This window comes from Pocillopora damicornis, chromosome 5 (genome assembly GCF_964200805.1).
Source record: "Pocillopora damicornis chromosome 5, jaPocDami1.2, whole genome shotgun sequence".
NCBI classification, from domain to species: domain Eukaryota; kingdom Metazoa; phylum Cnidaria; class Anthozoa; order Scleractinia; family Pocilloporidae; genus Pocillopora; species Pocillopora damicornis.
The window spans coordinates 26,407,622-26,426,625 of NC_142674.1; the positions used below are offsets into that span (position 1 = coordinate 26,407,622).

The following is a 19,004-nucleotide window of genomic DNA, read 5'->3' on the forward strand; positions in this document are numbered from 1 at the left end:
TTTCTTTCATGTTTTTCCTGCGCCAATCAGCTAACGGTAAGTATCATAAATCTAAATCTATCTTTATGTCGTCTCCTTGTAATATTGCTCAGATAACCACATTAAAGGAATGGCATATTTTGAACACGTCGCTTGTATTTATTTGATTTACATGTAACTATCAATAGAAAATCTAAGGTTGAGGATCATTGCAGTATTAAAAATATTGATTTCAAGAGATGGATTGAAACAACAAAAACCGAACAAAAACCAAAGTTAGCTGGTCACCTCCTGCTTGATAGTGAGGCTGTATAAGATATGGAGGAAAGAAACTGATCAAACATGTTCACTGATTTCAGTTTATCTTTTTTCCATATATGTTTACAAAGCCTTCCTGTCAAGACAACTAAAACTCACGGATATTCTAAAACTATGAATCGATGAAAAGGTTATTAAAAACAGAACTCGATAAAATGATAACGATAGACTGAAAAAATATAAAGTGGTTGTTGACGGTTATCAAACTTTGTCTTTGATGAAAAGTCACTGCAAAATGTCAATCACAAAAGATCAATCATTAAAAGTAAGCTGCTCAAGTCATGAAGTAGCCTTTAATATTTATTATATATTTTTGGTTAGAAATGTACAAGAAGTGCCAACGTTTTGTCACGGTTCATGTGTTTCTTTTAATCGTCTGCTAGCAACTTGTGGAGACGATCATTTTGCTTGTGTAAATCAACAACAGTGTTTCCCAGCGTCTTACCGCTGCGATGGGGAGACTGACTGTAGTGATGGATCAGACGAACAACAATGCAGTAAGTACTGATGTTGATAGGTAACTTCTACTTCTGTACATCTTCTTATTCTTTATATGGGCTTAGCGTAAAAATGCTATTCTCAAAAAGTAACATTAAATTGGAAGGCTAACTGTCTTTTCAAAAATATACAAAAAAAAGCTATATTTTTCAAGAACCCCTCATTTGCAAGAACACCTCCAACACAGCGAAATAAAGCTGTGAGGTAAATCACATGCAGAGGTAGTTTTACAAAACTGAACTGGCTTTTGGTTGAATGCTGTCACATTGGGCCATCTTTAGATTAAGAACTTTAATGGCATGAAGACGGTTCTTGTGATGGCCAAAGTTATTTTAAGAGCCATTTTCCGAGAAAATCGAAAATCGCATGACACTCGTGAAAAAAACGAATTTTTTTTCCTCTTGCCAAAACATCCCTTTTAGTAACCTTATTGAAGAAAAAATAATTTTGGGTTCAAGCGATTCATTGTACGGGAGAAATTACAAAAAGTTTGAAAAATCGATTTTTTGCTGGTTTTTCGTACTCAAAAGAACAAAATCCGACCGCAACTTCGAGAAAACGGTGAACGCATAAGAAACAATCCCTAACATCGAAACTTCAGCCAAGTATTATTTCGTACTGACTCTTTAATTTCCTGAAAGAAATTTAAAGAAAGAAGTTTTTACCAATTTACAATCGACAAGTTTAAAAAGGTCAAATTTGTATCCCTGGAAATGTTAATAAATGAAGGCGAACTTTAACTGTTGTAAAAGGCCACTGGTATATGCCGCTTCCTAGTAAAACCCATATAGAATAAAACCTTGGCTATTGAACTAAATTACTGGAAAGTTTTAGCTCTGGAAATCCAATATAGTCCTCACACTAAAGGAAGCAATTTGAGTATCTGAGTAAATAAAATTTATGCAAATTAGACGGCCCGCTGAATAAATTCATATTTTTAACGCAAAGTTTTGTTGAACGAACAACTTACCATTGCTTGTTACGATAGAAGTTAAATCCATCTCTCAATCTGTTTGTCCTGTGAAGTGGCAACTCATCCATACCTGATTTTGACCAAAATGTGTCCAGCAACTTCAGTGCTTGAGCTATCTAAACACTTCCCACGCAGCGCTTATTACGCATTATCAGACGCTTTAATAATAATGAAACCCGATTATGTTTTGGTCCGAAAATAACATACAATGATGAAAATTAACCACTGCTCAAACCACACAGTTAACAAGGTGAGTATTATTCTTATTGTGCGAAAAAATCAGATACTAGACGGGATAACAAGATCATATGACGTGTAATTTAGCAAACGTGCAAAGATTGGTCACGCTAGCTTGTCGCATATGACAGTACGTGCTATACTTCGTACACAATGTAAACAGACAAAGAAGCAATTACAGCTGTCCCAATGAAAAAATGTACAACCGTACGTCTGTTTATAGATCATCAGTGTAAAAATATTCGACTCTAGGAACAATAATAATAAAACATTTCCAGGTCAAATGCTCCTGGAATAAAATTTATATATTGTCACGAACTGTTTCGCCACTTACTATTGCACGTGCCTCTATGATATTATTTTTAATTGAATTATTCCCGTCTAGTATTACGAATACCGAAACAGCGTTGGTGGAGTTTGTCTCGTTTGTTGGGAGAGCTTTGTTTTTTGTCATGGCTTCGGCAACGTTTCACTCATGTAGTTTTTCTGGTTTATTACACGACGCCACACCCTGTGGTTTAAGCACCGATTATCCAGGCCAAGTTGAAGTTCTCGCTTTAAGAAATTGTACAAGGGACATTTCGAGGCACTGCGAGCTGTATGGATTAAAAGCAGATACAGCACTTGACACTGAATGGAAACTGCTGTTAGCAAGAGCAGGTAAATCTTATGTACTGTCTTACCGTCTTACGTAGCGGCTAATAGTGGTGTACATTTCCATCATCTCTTTATCACAGACCTCACGATGCTCATGTTATTCTAAGAAAATCTTCGGGTGCTTTCCATTCAGCCCAAAATTCCGCAAGTTTCGGTTAGAAATCAAATGGAATGGACCATTTCGGTTCGGTCCTACCAGAATATTTGGGAACGCCTTTGAAGCTGGTCCACTTTGACTGGTCAGGTTATTTCGGTCGGTCAGGTTATTTCGGTCGGTCAGGTTATTTCGGTCGGTCAGGTTATTTCGGTCGGTCGAACCGAAATGTCCCCTTCCATTTGACAAAATTATTGTCCCCAGTACTTGTGTACCACTCTTTTGTATCCTGCTTGCAAGAACAATAAGCAAACGAGTTCATCTCTTTAAAAATCGCAGGATTTTATCCGCGGCGTTAATATTTTGCAAATCTAATATTAACGCTTACGATAGCAAAAAAGATCTTTATTCACCACCCCCTCCCCCCCCCCCCCCGCTCCGCCACCCACGCACACACACCTGTCACTGATACACAGACTTTAAAGACGTTTTTATGAAAAAGGGGACCTCGAGATCTCCTAGCACACGAGCCTCTCAACTCGCTCGAGATGTATGCAATGGATAATTTTCCCTTTACCTTTGTTTAGGGGTATTTGCAGTGGAAGAGTCCCACTTGTCATTGACAATATGCCCTCGCCACAGAGCGGAATTTGGTATGCGCTGGAGATCCTCAAAAGTGAAGTGTAGCATTCCACTAGATATAGCTGCTCACAAAACAGCCTCGGTCAAAGGCGATCGGCATTTGGACAGCGTTCTATCTGCATTTATTTTAAACACTGAAGGAATACTTATTCAAGTTGGATCGCGTAAGTTTATCGTAACACATTTGTAGCTAAAGTATACGCTTTAATTTTAAACGAGCGAGGGCGTAAAGCAACATATGCGCAAGCGTTACAATACCCTTTATACTCCTGTTCCCCTCCCCCCCAAAGAAGAAAATGGCTTTGAAGAATAGTAAAGAAATCGGCGATGGCCTTTTAACAAGGTTAACATTTATTTTTGCTACAGCTCTTTGCAGAATGTGCAAGCAACATTTCGCGGAGACAAACCAACAACAGAAAGTGACACCCGCACCAATGATTGAAGTTACTCCATGCGTAGAACTAGAGACTTCAGAAGCAAATGTAAGTAAGTAAACGGTAACCTTGGATACAGACAGTTATTCCAACATAACAAATGCCAAAATTCCGAAAGGGCTGGGTAACTGTGAATAACTGTAAACTTTGAAAATGACTCTGAAAATGATTTTAAGACGAATAGGTCACTGTTCGTTTCTTTAAATTCCTTTCGGTCTGGCTGGAGCGGGAGTATTGATAATGATAGCGGTATGCATGTAAATTCATATTTTCTTTTTTTTTAAATGATGTATAACTTAAGTTTCGAACTATAATAAAAAAAACTAATGCCCAGTGACAAAATAAACAGAAATATTGAAGTAACATTGATGTCTAAACGTCTTTTTTGTACGTTACAGAACAGCTCAAACTCATCTCCAGGACAAAGTGATACCGGTCAATCTGTTGAAGAGTTCGCAGAAAGCCTTGAACGTCTAACAATCGCTGATGACACCTTTCTGTCACCAGACACAATAAGCACAGCTTCCACTCAGAGTGACGAGCCCACACCTGTGATCTTACATGAGCCGCGCGAAAAGCTGAGTGAGTTCCTGGCAGCATGCAAACTTGAACCGCTTGGAAAGCCATGGCTTTCTTGGAGTGATTCCTCTGAGCGAACAAGACAACGTCAAACAAGGAGAGCCACAGAAATAGTAGCAACTGTGCTAAAGAGCGTCACCCCTGATAATGCTGGTGAACTCTGGCGACGTTTAGCCTCTTCTACGGCTATGAACAAGGCCCTAGGTGTAAGTGAGTTGTCACATTCAGAGCATTTGTATTTAGAGGCACTAGCAGAAGCGTACCAGAATGCAACCAGCTGGGATACCCGTAGACAAGTGCTTTCGATTATGGCAGGGGTTTGAACTTTCAACGACATTTCCCTTTATATCCCGGGGTTGACAAGATACCGATACTCCATGGCTAATCTTCATCGATCACAGTTTGGCCGAGGCGCTCAAGTTCCACAACAGCCTACCACACGAATACGAGTAGACTTGAGGCAGCTTGACCACTTTCTTGGTTTCATCACGAGCCCGCATCTTGTTCAGGACCTTCCATTTGGGCAGAAACATCTCAAGCTTTCGTCTGGTGAGGTTATTCAAGTACCTAACGTAATCCGTATGATGATACCCGAGCGAGTGATACAACAGTACACTCAGTACTGTTTGGAGATCAACTTCAAACCATTCAGCGAAACTACTATGAGACGGATACTCTTTGAGTGCAGTGCCTCTGTAAGAAAATCACTGCAGGGCTTACATTATTTTGCAGCTGAAGGTGCTCGCGCATTTGATGATCTCGTGGCCCTCGTACGCCAAATAGGGGGATTAGGTTCCGGCAAGGAGTGGGAGACTACAGTTGTGCAAGCTCTTATGACAAGCAAGCAGTATTTGAAGGGGGACTATAAGGTAATGTGAATTCTGACTCCAGAAAGATAGCTTGAATAAAACTAAAAGTAAGTACTTATTTTACCTCGTCAACAAAATCATTCCGTAAAACAAATATATATTTTGTACTCTTTTTCTTCACTAAGTGGTGCACGTGTAACTAGCTTACATAAATTCTCGAGATTAACAATGCGCGCACGAGGATAGTTTTTTTTTCTAAGGTTAAGGTTAAAAGTTATTCGCCCCCTTACGTTAATAATATATGTTAGATTAAAAAATCATTTGATTAACTATTATATTGAAGTATAAGCACAGACAAACAGTAATCTCAGTTTTGTTTTATCAACAGGTTCATGTCACAAGCCCCTCTAACGTAGCAGACCATTGTGTGTTGTTTGCTCTTAGCGACAGTAGTGATGCAGATTACCAGCAATAATGCAGTCACCAACACACTGATCTTTGTGACCGTTGTCAAAGTCTTCAAGAAACTCTGGCAAAGATTGAACGGGTCCTTGGCGAGACGACCTTTCCGACTCAGGACGCGAAAGACGAAGCGCTATTTATATTCCAGACAGCCCAGCAGGCCATAATGTCCTGGAAATGCCACATCCTTAGATCAGCTAACCAAGACCAAGCGAGAATAGATGCACTGGAGAAACTTGACGACAACACTGTCTTGATAATTAACGACTGGGCCATGAAGTTCCTGCCACAAAAATACAGAGAGTCCCAAACCGACTGGTTTGGTAAGCGAGGTATCTCCTGGCACGTTTCTGTCGTCTACCGTCGTGTGAACGGGGTACTCCAGTGGCAGGGCTTTCTGCACATAGTCCAGTCGTGCAATCAAGGCAGTGCTGCAGTGGTTAAAATCATGCAGGATGTCCTGAATACCATCAAGCTGGAGCACAGTGAGATTAACAAGGCGTTCTTTCGCCAAGATAACGCAGGATGTTATCATTCGTCGTCCACCGTACTCTCATGCCCAGTGATATCCTCCTCCACCGGCATCGAAATCAAGCGCATTGACTTTTCTGACCCACAGGGTGGAAAAGGTGCCGCAGACAGGCTCGCTGCAACCTGCAAGAATCACGTCAGGACTTTCGTAAACGAAGGAAATGACGTGACCAATGTCGAACAACTGAAGAGTGCTCTTCTTTCGCATGGGGGGATAGAAGGAGTTCGAGTTGCTGTCATGCAAAGTGTTGAAGAGGAAGCAGTAGTAGATGACAACAGAAAGATTATTGGTATCAACAAATTAAACAATTTCGAGTTTAAAGACGAAATTCTCGTAGCTTGGCGCGCTTATGGTATGGGAAAGGGAAAAGAGATCCCATTGGAAACAACATCAGAAGGTTAGTCTAATGAAAATTCACAATTCTTCCTTTTTTAGAATTATTTCATCGCGCAAATATATATTTTTTTATAGTTTGAGTAAAAAGGTGTACGTTTATCGTTTGTTATAGCCTTCAGACGCATGAAAGGCATCCATTTCCCATCCTGGTACGCAGGAGGAGCGGGTGTCTGCCACCCCGTGGGGTTTTGCTTTGTAAAAGACTTAAGCCCCTTAGACACTTAATAAATTTAAGTCCTTGATTTGTTCTACAAAATTTTTAAAACGAACTTTGCAGAATATGGCGGTTCTGAAGAACATGTCCGGTCATAATATGTAAAAAGCAAACGTTTCATCTGTTCGCGCAGCAAAGTGGACCAAAGGGGCACTCTTCACAGACTGTGCAGAGTAAATTATTGAAGTAGGTTAACAGTGCTGTTTATGTAAATCTTGTTTCTTTATGTGTTATCTACTTCAGAGCATGGCATTGGTTGGCTTTTATCTGAGTTTTCTTCTGGAGACTTTAAACCCCTTAGCCCAAAACCGACTCAGTCAAGGAAGAAGCAAGAGACGGAAGTGGAGCAGGTTCATGATCCCACTGACAATACAAATGAATCGTCATCCGTGTTTACCTGCCCTCAGGATGGGTGTGTTAAGGTCTTTCAAAGGCTGTCTTCTCTCGAAAAGTACCTATCTTTAGAGAAATGTACCAAGTCTTTAGAGAAACGGTCTTTGTTAGACCTTGCCAAACTGGACTACAAGTCCAGGTTGGAGGAGGGCACGACCAGTCAAGTTATTTCGTTTGCGTCTTTTAGGGATACAAGAGAAGCTACATCCGGCGAAGTAGAGGTAAAAGAAGGATGGGCGCTAAAGCCGAGCAAAAAAGCATATCGCTTTAACCAAAACCAGAGGGATTATCTAAATGCGAAGTTTACAATTGGTCAAACCAGCGGCAGAAAACTGGACGGTGATATCGTATCACGTGAAATGAGACGTGCACAAAGACTTGATGGTGTTCGTTTGTTCAAAGTATCCGAGTTTCTTACCCCGCAGCAGTGCACTTCATATTTCTCACGTCTTGCAGCGAAGGTCCGACGGCAAACATCCGACGATGCTGAAATCCAAGCTGTAGTAGAAGAGGAAAACTTTACCATGGCAAGAGAAACAATCCTATCCATCACGCTACAGCAACCCATCACTTACGATCAGTACGATATCTGTGCCATGGCCAAGGGAGGATCTCTGGAGCGACTTAAACTTGGAATGCTTCAAAACATTTGTCAGCAACTAGAATTAGAAGTACCTCCCAAGCCTGTTCGCCGCAAAGCGCTCTACGTTGACTTGCTGAAAAAAGCCGTCATTAATTGCACTTGCCAGCTCCGTGGGAAAAATATGTAGCAACAGAAAGTACTACCCTGCTCACAGACGTTTTTCTGTTTTGGGAATTTGGTGCGCGCACAAGATAAGCGATTGCTCGTGAGAGAGGGCGGAACGCGGTTTTTTTTTATACGTGCACTCGACGATATCTAAAAATGAAGAGAGTCTGTGAACAGGCTAGTAAAGTACACAAATTGTAGAGTTTTGCCTAAACGGTGTTCTCACTTTTCCTCAGAGGCTTGCTTCCAGGAGTGAATCATTCACCATTTGTTCTCGCCGGAATAACTAAGTCAAGAAAAAATCTATTTTGTTCATTGTTTTGCTTCCTTTACTTATTTTTGAAGTTTGTTTATGTTTAAAAGAGCGTTCCTTTTCGGAAAGTGAGATCATTTCTTGTTTGTCAGGGTGAGTCCTTGTTACAAATCAGTCAGTTACCTTTCAGCTCGTGACTATTTGCAAGTTATAAATGTCTCTTCCCGCTCTGACAAATCAATGACATCTTATCTTATAAATGTGAAGAGGTATTTTAGCCTGCATAACAGCCGCTTTATGAGCCAAGCGAGGCGAACGCGGCATTTGCTCGAAGCACGAAACGAGTGCGAAGCGCGAGACGAGGGATGGAGAAAAATAAAGCTTTATTTTTCTCCTCCCCTCGTCGCTTCTCGCGCTTCGTGCAAAATGCCACTTTCGCCTCGCTTGGCTCATAAAGCGCCTTTTATGCAGGCTGGAGGTATTTCTGCAAGTTCTTTGAGTTAACCAAAGATAGCTTTGTTTATCTTCACTAAACAACACTTCTAGAGGTCTCTAGAGAAAGCGCTACGCGCGAGAATGTGGAATTTTATAACACTCCACATCGCGTATTCAGCCCTGCGGAGTGGTTCTCTTTTTCTCGCGCTCGCGGCGTGAATTGGTCATAGTTAACTCAAAGATTATTATTAGCCTCAATAGGCTTTTCAACAATTTTGAAGAGGTCTGGAAGGTTTTAAGGATGCGATAAGCACACGCAAGTTTGAAGTTGTGTTGTGGACAAGCTCTAAATGAAACTGAGAATTTCTGGTTACCTGGCTAGGGTTTCCTGGTTTCGCAGGAAAAATCATAAAAAAAATCCGAAACAAAACTAAAGCAAGCTATAAAGTTGACTTTTATGCTTTTTTTTTTCTTTTTTTGCTGTAGGGATTATTGCAAGGTGGGAAATTCGGGAATAACGAACTTATTAAGGAAACATTTGTGTTTGAAATATTTTGGGAAATATTATACCACTCTGAATCAAAAACTGTGATGAATGTCTTTCACAGCCGGTCAGCATATGCATGTGTCCAGACCAATACAAATATATAAATTAAATAAAGCAAGAAGGTCTGTTCTGTGAAAAGTTTATATATTTTTTTTACCAAAACAAAAGCCGAAAACAGAAGCTTTTGAGTATTTCGTGACAGTTTGCTAACGTGACCTTGGCATGTAACCGATTTCCGGGTCAGTAGAGGTCATAAGACCTTGTGGTGGCTTGAAATCTTAACTAAACGAATTCAAAATCGAAGTCAACGGTCTCGAATGCATTTTAATTCTGCTTTTTCCCCCTGAAGAAAACTATTTTAAAATTGTGGTAACGGAGTTTCGTCAAGCGATGACAGCTTCAGTTCGAAGTTGCGATCTCAATGATTTCGCTGGTAGCAAAGTAGCTAAACAAACGTTTTTCAGTCGTCATATAAAAAGTTATTTACGGCTCTTACCAACACAGCTGAAAGCTAGAAATAACATTTTCACTGTAAAAACATATTACAAGCAACAGTAAGTAGTCCTTTTACACTAAACTTTGCATTTAGTATGAATTCATTCAGCGGACCGTCTAATTTGCATAAAGTTTATTAACTTAAATTCTCAAATTGCTTACTCCAGTGTCAGGGCTGTATTTAATTTCCAGAGCTAAAACGTTCCTGTAATTTACTTCAATAGCCAAGGCTTTATTCTATATGGGTTTTACTAGGAAGCGGCATATACCAGAGGGCTTTTACAAAGGTTAAAGTTCGCTTTCATTTTCTAACATTTCAAGAGACACAAATACGACCTTTTTAAACTTGTCGATCGTAAATGTTAAAAACTTCTTTCTTCAAATTTTCTTTTAGGATTTTGAAGATTAAGAACGAAATAATACTCGGCTGAAGTTTCGATGTTAGGGATTGTTTCTTATGCGTTCACCGTTTTCTCGAAGTTGCGGTCGGATTCTATTGTTTTTAAGCGCGAAAAGACAGCAATAAAACGATTTTTCAAACTATTTGTTATTTCTCCCATACAATGAATCGCTTGAACCCAAAGCTATTTTTCCTTGAATTAGGTCACTAAAAGGGATGTTTTGGCAAAAGAAAAAAAAATTCAATTTTTTTACGAGTGTCTTGCGATTTTCGATTTTCTCGGAAAATGGCTCTTAAAATCGCATGAAATAAACTGCAACTACTTGAATGAGATAGCGGCGATTTCATATACGATATGAACTCCTTTTGTTTTTTATCGTTGGAAAAAATCAAATGCATTAGTTGGGAGACCAGAAATGATGATTTGTACTTTGCGACGTAAAATGCTCTACATGATAAATTTTTAAAGCAACCATTATTACGTATGCATGCAGTGAATGAACACATGACCAAAAAGCTGCTAACCACTCCCATTCTGTACCCTTTCTACCAGCTGAAAACTAATAACGACAAAAGAAAAAATCAGGAGGCGTTGTACTTCATTCAGAAATCGAGATTTGCGTTTCGGCCTGGAAAATAACCCATGTTTCAAGGTCACACACTGAATCCTAAACCTTAATGAATAATTTACTTTAGCCTCCCTTCAGGACTCACTTAAATTTGCTTTTGCATTGTTTTGAACAACAGATGATTGTTAAAATTAGAAAAATAGCTTTATCTTGTGGCATCATATTTAACTTTGAATGCAAGTTAGCGTGGATTTGAGTCCATTCAATGTTAAGGATTTTTTTTCCTTCTTATTCTCTGCAAAGGAGATATCAAAGCGTCACTATCTTAGACTTAACCAAACTTGTTTTCGGTAAAGGTCTTGAAGAAAGACTTCTCCATACTTCTGTTCCACCGAAAGAAAATCAAAATCGTTTAAAAACAGTATACTTCTTTTTTTTTTTTTTTTTTTTTTTTTTTTTCAGTTACACCACATTGCATTAAACACGTTTCAAAACTAAATGACTTCGCTTTTCTTTCAGTTATTGATTAATGGGCCAATCAATTTAAAGCTTTAACATTCCCCGTGGGGGAACTATCGTTCGTGCCTAGGGTTGGGGAATGTGAGCCTCGCCTGGCTGGGGTACCGGAAGTGTTGAATACAAGTGTTTTAACTTATAATGTGGAGGTGTTTTAAGATAAAGGGTTCACTTTTGGGTACAAATGGCTCCGAAGAAAAAGGTCCACAAGGTCTAGCTTATAAGGCTTGGCAAATGTAGGGAATGTCAGGATCGCTCGTTTTGCCTTTTAGAAAAAAATTGACCATCAAGTCCAGCACTTGGGTAGGGTATTGAAACACAATTTTGGCCCCGGGGGCTGAAATTTGAACGGATCAATTTTCAAAAGTTTAAACGCCTGGGGGTTCCCCGTGGGCGATGTTGAGGCTTCGAATCAATCGATGCATAATTCATTTATTGGTTTACTTATTTTTCATCTAATCTCCCTAACTTAATTGTCATTATGTGCTTTCTCTACTCATGTGCGGTCTTTGTGAAATACACCAGCGTGTAAGTGACTTTTGATTAGATTACTGAAGTTAATAATTTAGTTATAACATCTGTTTCTGCTCCACTTTCCATAACATTCCTAAATGCCGCAAACGTGCATGAGTGGCAGAACACAGAATGAGAGGATGAGGATGAGAATTTGATGTTCTAATAGCAGTCGTTGTAATAACAAAATAAATGACATATCTCGAAAACAGTTGATGAAGAATAACCGAGGCTAGCTCTCAGTCCCATATGATGATTAATGGGAAGTGTGTTAGTATTGCCTACTCTAACTATAAATGTTAGTTGAACTAAACAATTTTTTATAATACTTGAATTCTGCTCATCCCTATCGTTTTCTTTGCTCTCGATGTCGCCTTCGGTGGATCAAATACATGTAAATACATCAGGTGGTAAGTGAAAGCTTAGAAATAATTACTTTAAGGATAATGAGACATTGTCATCTCCTTTTGTTTGTTTTTGTTTATTTGTTTGTTTGTTTGTTTGTTCAAGAAAATTCTTCTGATTAAAGCATGAATGACCATCTGCACCGCTGCCTTTCTTGCGTTTAGTGGACAATTAAGAACAACGAGTTCGGAAGATTTTCATAAGAGAAAGAGAAGGGGGTGGGGAGAGAGGGGGACTTGGAGAGACAGAGAGAGAGACAGAGAGAGAGAGGGGGAGAGAGGGGGAACAGGGGGAGAGAGAGAGGGGAGAGGGGGAGAGAGAGGGAGAGAGAGAGAGAGAGGAAAGAGAGAGAGAGAGAGAGAGAGAGAGAGAGAGAGAGAAAGAGCATAATGTCAGCAGAAGATAATGCATTAAATACAACTTTCAGGGAACTGGGTTTAAGTGAACTGAGACGGAAAACTGAGATAATTGAAATATCGATGTAGAAAGGGATGATCAAAGTACAACATCGACAGTACATCAGAATATTTTTTTAAATTGGCATTTTCCTCCGCTCATGCTGACATTAAGGAAACTTCTAAACAGAAAAAGAGCAAATTAGATAAAAATCTGGCAATTACTGCAAACTTCCTTCCCATTCAGCAAAAATGCCATTGTTGACACGTCCGCTTATAAGATCGAAAGCGAATTTCTGGCAAACAACTCTATCCCTCAATGAACAAGCGGAAAGACATGTATCAAACAGTTGCCCATAAATATTATCATATTGTTACCTTTAATTGTTGGTCATTCATCTTCTAAGTTTCCAGCCCAATAAACCGTCAAAAGTCTAATACGAGTTCTTATCCCTTGTGTTTAACCTAGTTTCGTTGATTAGTTTTTAACATTACTGCATTCTTTTCTTAAATTACTCTCCTCACTTAAACTAACTTTTTTTGTTTCTTTTCTGCCCCTGGTTACTTGTCAATACAGCATGTGAGTATGATTTTAATCGTCTATTCGAATTGTGAACTGTTGAACTAAAACGATTGTTAATTTAGACACAATTTGCTGATTTATGATTTTACTGTCTTTTCTATTCTCTTTTATTATCTTACCTGACCTGGTGACAATAAGGCTGTAAGTAACCATTATTTTTTAGTAACCCTCTTTAGCATTTTTGGTTTGACCGCTTACATAAGTCAACTAAAATTTTTATTACTTTTTTTATTTATTTGATTTGATCGAATCGTATGCATGTATTCATCGTCACCATTTAAACAGAATAAAATGTAGACGATTTCTGTTGGAAGGTAAACCTGGTGTAACTAAAGTGAGGACAAAGCTATTCGAGAAGCCCCACGTTTAATTCCGAACAAGCCAACTGTAAAGGACAGGCAAAGGAAATGCATCGCTGATGTATTTACAAGCACATATAGAAGTAAACTGGGAATACCAACAGAATTTACCTTAAAAAAACAAAAACTGTAAACAATAGGATAGGATAAATGTCATGTGTGAGATTTATCCTCCGAAGGTAGCGGACGCACTAGGTTTACAAAACTTGTCCACATACGCATTTCAAAACACCAAAATAACTGTAAATATTTCTTTACGTTCAAATATATCACCTTCTTATAGGTTTCGCTCGCATAGAAGCATATGTTTACTTGTAACCGTCATTTCTTTAGAGAAAATGTTTCCTAGACCTAAAACCATGTTTGTTGTGGTCTCCGCCGGTGTCTGGGGAAAAATAGCTTGAACAATTGGTGTGGGTACAGGGTACAGCCGGTTTTGCCTTTCTTTTTTTGTACTCCTCCTTCCGTGCGTGAATCACACTTCGTGCTCGCTTCGCGCTTGCCTCCGTTTGTCTGAAAAACGCAGAAAAATTGCGCCAGTTCTGCGGAACCTGGCCTCCTCAATGAAACAAAGGATCAATAATTTCCTCTTTCTTGTCTTTCTTCACATCACAACGGATGGTAACAAACAAACTTATCAGACGGTAAGTACCTATTTATTGTACTGTGTACATTTTGGTCCTGTTGTTTAAGCTTTTAACCAACTAAATTGATTAAGGCGTCTAGATCGTATTTTCATAAATTTTGATTTAGATATATCTGGTCTAACCACAAGCGGCCCAGGCTCCAGCTGTGAAATGATCATCTTGCGAAATAAGAGTCAAGGCGAAATTCTAAGAGTTTGTATGAGAATATTTGCGACCACTCTTAGGAATAAAAAAATTTAGTCAAATTCTCATTAAAGATACCTCACCTTACTTGCACAGTGTATCGCTTGTTATCTGACCGCTTACTACGATAAAAAGAACCCATTTTAGCAAGTTATCCATCACTAGGTTTATTAACGTAGTAACCGGTCAGATAACAAGCGATGCACTGCGGAAGTAAGGTGAAGTATTTTCACTGAGAATTTGATTGTTTTTTTTTTATTCCTAAGAGGTCTATGAGCGATCGTAAATATTCCCATACAAACTCTTCTAATTTCGCCATGACTCTTATTTCGTAAGATGATCATCTCACAGCTGGAGCTTGGGCTGCCTGTGGTCTAACAAAATTGTTCCGTTCTGTTCCTGGCTGTAACATTACCTCAGGTCAGGCTGCATGTATTACAAATATTCTAGTACAAATGATCTCGAATAGCCGCTAAACACAAATGTTATTGAGGGAAATGCGTGACAAATCAATTGAAATATCGCAGGGATCCTTTAGTAGCCTATGTGAAGCCTTACCCTCTCCCCGCCAAGGTGAATTGGCAGCGAGGGAACCGCGCCTCCACTTTACCTTGGGGGGAGGGAGGGTACGGCTACATGTAGGCTAATCCCTATGAGATTCACGAGTCTTGAATGACGCCCAAGACTTTGACCATCCGTAGGAGTTCACGCGTCATGACTGACGAATATGGTGCAGCAGTAAGACAAAGCACGGTGCGGCAAGAGACAACAATGGCTAAACACAGAACAATGCAAGAGTTTCTTTATCGACGCCACCTCGAAGTTGGTGATCAAGTTAAAGGCCTCACGTGACTGATTGATTCAACATTCCAATAGAATCTCCAAACTTTTAGGTCTTAGTTCGCAAATGGAAATGTTAGATTAGGGATTTTCAATGGAACTTTCCAGAGCTATAGCTCTCTCGCGACTGCAAAATTGCCATCCTATAGAGGATTTTGTGCGAATTTCCTCAATTTAACTGGGCTCCATTACCAGCTGCTGAGTCCGCAGAGACCGCAGAGACCGCGCTCGAGGTCATCGAGAGAGCAGCTGAAATAAATCCTATAATTTAAGCAGATGCTAGATGATAAGAACGCCAAGTCCATGGCATTCACAAATACTGTGATTAAATTAGTGTAGTTTACTCTGTATGCTCCACTTGTCACCATTGTATCGGATCGATCAGAGTTATAATAACTGGGATATGAAAATGTATTGGTTTTGACGGTTTTGCATGCGGTTTTCGGTTTTGATCGAGTTTTTTTTCGGTTTTGAACTATTTTTTCCTACGGTTTTGCGGTTTCTAATAAACCCCGATGCCCCCCTCTGCCAATCATTCTTTTTGTCAAACGTCCAGTTCTTGCAAAAAATACTGCAGCATCATTTATATCGTTTTCTGCTTCATTTAATCATAGCTTGAATGGAAGTAACAAGCGTCTTCATTCGTCCAGGTTGTGAATTGTGTACCATACCTTAGTACCCTTTTTGTAACGTCTTCGACATTCAGATATGGAGGTTTTTACGACAACATCGACATTCAGAAATGGAGGTTTTTCACAGAGTTAATCGAGAGTAAAAGTCGTGGAAAATATTGCCTGATAATAATCCAAATTGGAACGAAAACAGCTTTCCTGGCCTTTTTACTGAGAGTATAAATTAATGATTACTGAGCAAAAATTAATTACAACTGAACAATTGTTGTTTTCTTTCTTTCATGTCAACTGATGCTCAACAGGGTGTAAGTATCTACTTATTGTGCTACGTATGTTTATCCATTCCCTGATCTTGTTGTTTAAGATCAGCCCTATTTCATTTGAAATAGGCCTTTGACTATTATTTGCACAAAATTGGATTTGAATACTTATTATTATTTTTTTAAATTACATGTAATTAAAATTAGATTAATCTTACGTTGTGTTTGTCACTTGCCACATACTTTCCGGGCAGGTGAGTAATTTTGTTGGAGCTAGCTTGGAAGATACAAGAACAATAAGAAACAATAAGCTACATTTTACATGAGGGTGTTTTATTTTGTTATTAAAAAAAGGAAAAGGGCCCTGAAACAGGACCCCCCTTTGTTTTTTTAGAAATACCTTTCATTTATTTTTAACCTTTTAATCTAACCCCATTAATGACATCCATTCAGTGTAAAAAAGTGGTACATGTACCAGTAATCGCCACATCGCTTCGCTTTCAAGTTAACTGATATGTAAAAAGTGGTACATGTACCAATAATCGTCCCATCGCCTCGCTCTCAAATTAACTGATAATATACCCAGAACGTAATGGACATTTCACTTTTCTTCCACAGGGCTGCCATGTCCACCTGGCAAAAAAACCGACAATCCAAAGGGTGCCTGCTGTTTTCTCCCTTTTACCTATGAAGGAAAGACCTACAACGCTTGTACCATGGCCCATCATGACCGATTGTGGTGTTCATTAACCGCTAATTACATTGGATCTTGGGCTAACTGCAGTAAGGAATAGAAAGTCGCCAGTTTAATTAATTAAATACATGGCAAATAAAAACCAACAAACACTTTTGTACCATATATTCGTTTTAGAACACGACTTTTCAGCTACAATGGTAAGAAGCTAAGACATACAAAAATTGCATTTTTGAGCGACTAGGTGTTGTCTGTTAGGTCTGACTATGAATCGTCAGTCATCAACTATGTGTTATTGTTAGGCCAAAGAAGACTGCTGCTTAAATAGTTTATCCGTAGCTACAAAAGTATGGAGGTACTTAATTGAGTTTTTCTCTTTCCCCTGCAGTCGGTCCATGCGACAACAACCCTTGTCTGAATGGGGGAGTCTGTACAGCAACCAAAAACGACTCGTATACCTGCCAATGTGCTTCAGGATATTCGGGAGGCAGTTGTGAAATAGGTACATGCGTAACGGCTGTGAATTCAGCTAAAAGTCATTTTAATGTTTAATTATTTTTTTACTTGATATTTTTGAGCCGTTATGAGCTAGGTGACGTATGGTATTCAATACGGAGAGGAAATTACAGGATATGAATTCGATATTATCATTTTTTTACTTATACAGAAATTGAATACTTTTGTTACTACTAAACAGGTTCCCGACGTGATCTCAAATACCTCATTCATCTAAACAAAAGAATGAACGCATCTAATTTATGGTTTCTTGTGACTCCGTAGAGGGCCCATGCGATATGAAACCTTGTCAAAATGGAGGAATATGCACCGAAACAGGAAACAACTCGCGAAGTTGTCAATGTGCCGTTAGATATTCTGGAAAAAATTGTGAAAAAAGTACATACAGGCATATAGATTGTGAACTGTGTGAAAACAATTCATGTAATATAGCATTTTTTACCTTTCATTTTTTTTTAACCACCTTTAAATTATGATCTACTGAAAATAGTGCTACGTAATGTTTTGGACGGTGTGACGGTGTATTTTTACAATTGAAGACTATCCATTCTTTGGTCCATGTATCAGTAACTGCCCTCCGCTTCGCTTTCAAATTAATGGATAAAATACAAGGAACGTGAAGGAAATTTTTATGTTCTTCCACAGATCTGCAATGTCCACCTGGCAAAAAAACCGACAATCCGCAAGGTGCTTGCTGTTTTCTCCCTTTTACCTATGGAGGAACGACCTACAACGCTTGTACCTTGGCCGAACGTAGCCGATTGTGGTGTTCACTTACTGCTACTTACAATGGATCTTGGGCTAACTGCGGTAAGGAATAGAAAGTCGGGAGTTTAAATGCATGTCAAATAAAAACCAACAAACACTTTTGTACTACATAATCGTTTTAAAAGACGACTTTTCAGCTACAATGGCAAGAGGAGATACAAAAATTGTATTTCTGGAGCGACTAGGTCTTGTCTGTTAAGTTTTACTAAGAATCATCAGTTATCAAATAAATGCTATTGTTAGGTCAAAGAAGATTGCTGCTTAAATAATTTATCCATAGCTACAAAAGTATGGAGGTACTTAATTGAGTGTTTTGTTTCCGTTCCACCGTAGTCGGTCCATGTTACAACAACCCTTGTCTGAATGGGGGAGTCTGTACAGCAAAAATAAACGACTCCTATACCTGCAAATGTGCTTCAGGATATTCGGGAGGCAATTGTGAAATAGGTACATGCGTAACGGCTGTGAATTCAGCTAACAGTCATTTCAATGTTTGATCTTTTTCTATCCTTGATATTTTTGGGCCGCTATGAGCTAGGTGACGTATAGTATTCAATATGTAGAGGTAATCACAGGATATGAGTTAGATATCATCATTTTTTTTACTTATGCCGACATTGAATACTTTTGTCACTAAATCGTTTTAAAAGACGACTTTTCAGCTACAATGGCAAGAAGAGATACAAAAATTGTATTTCTGGAGCGACTAGGTCTTGTTTGTTAAGTTTTACTAAGAATCATCAGTTATCAAATAAATGCTATTGTTAGGCCAAAGAAGACTGCTGCTTAAATAATTTATCCATAGCTACAAAAGTATGGAGGTACTTAATTGAGTGCTTTTGTCGTTTTTTTTTCCACCGCAGTCGGTCCATGCGACAACAACCCTTGTCTGAATGGGGGAGTCTGTACTGCAACCAAAAACGACTCGTATACTTGCAAATGTGCTACAGGATATTCGGGGGGCAGTTGTGAAATAGGTACATGCGCAACGGCTGTGAATTCAGCTAACAGTCATTTCAATTTTTGATC

General features: G+C 39.0%; 1 pseudogene; it reads left to right on the forward strand.

Moving 5' to 3' along the window:
- Positions 1-2,421: 2,421 nt before the first annotated feature.
- On the forward strand, positions 2,422-6,922 carry LOC149046221 (uncharacterized; annotated as a pseudogene).
- The last annotated feature ends 12,082 nt before the right edge of the window (positions 6,923-19,004 follow it).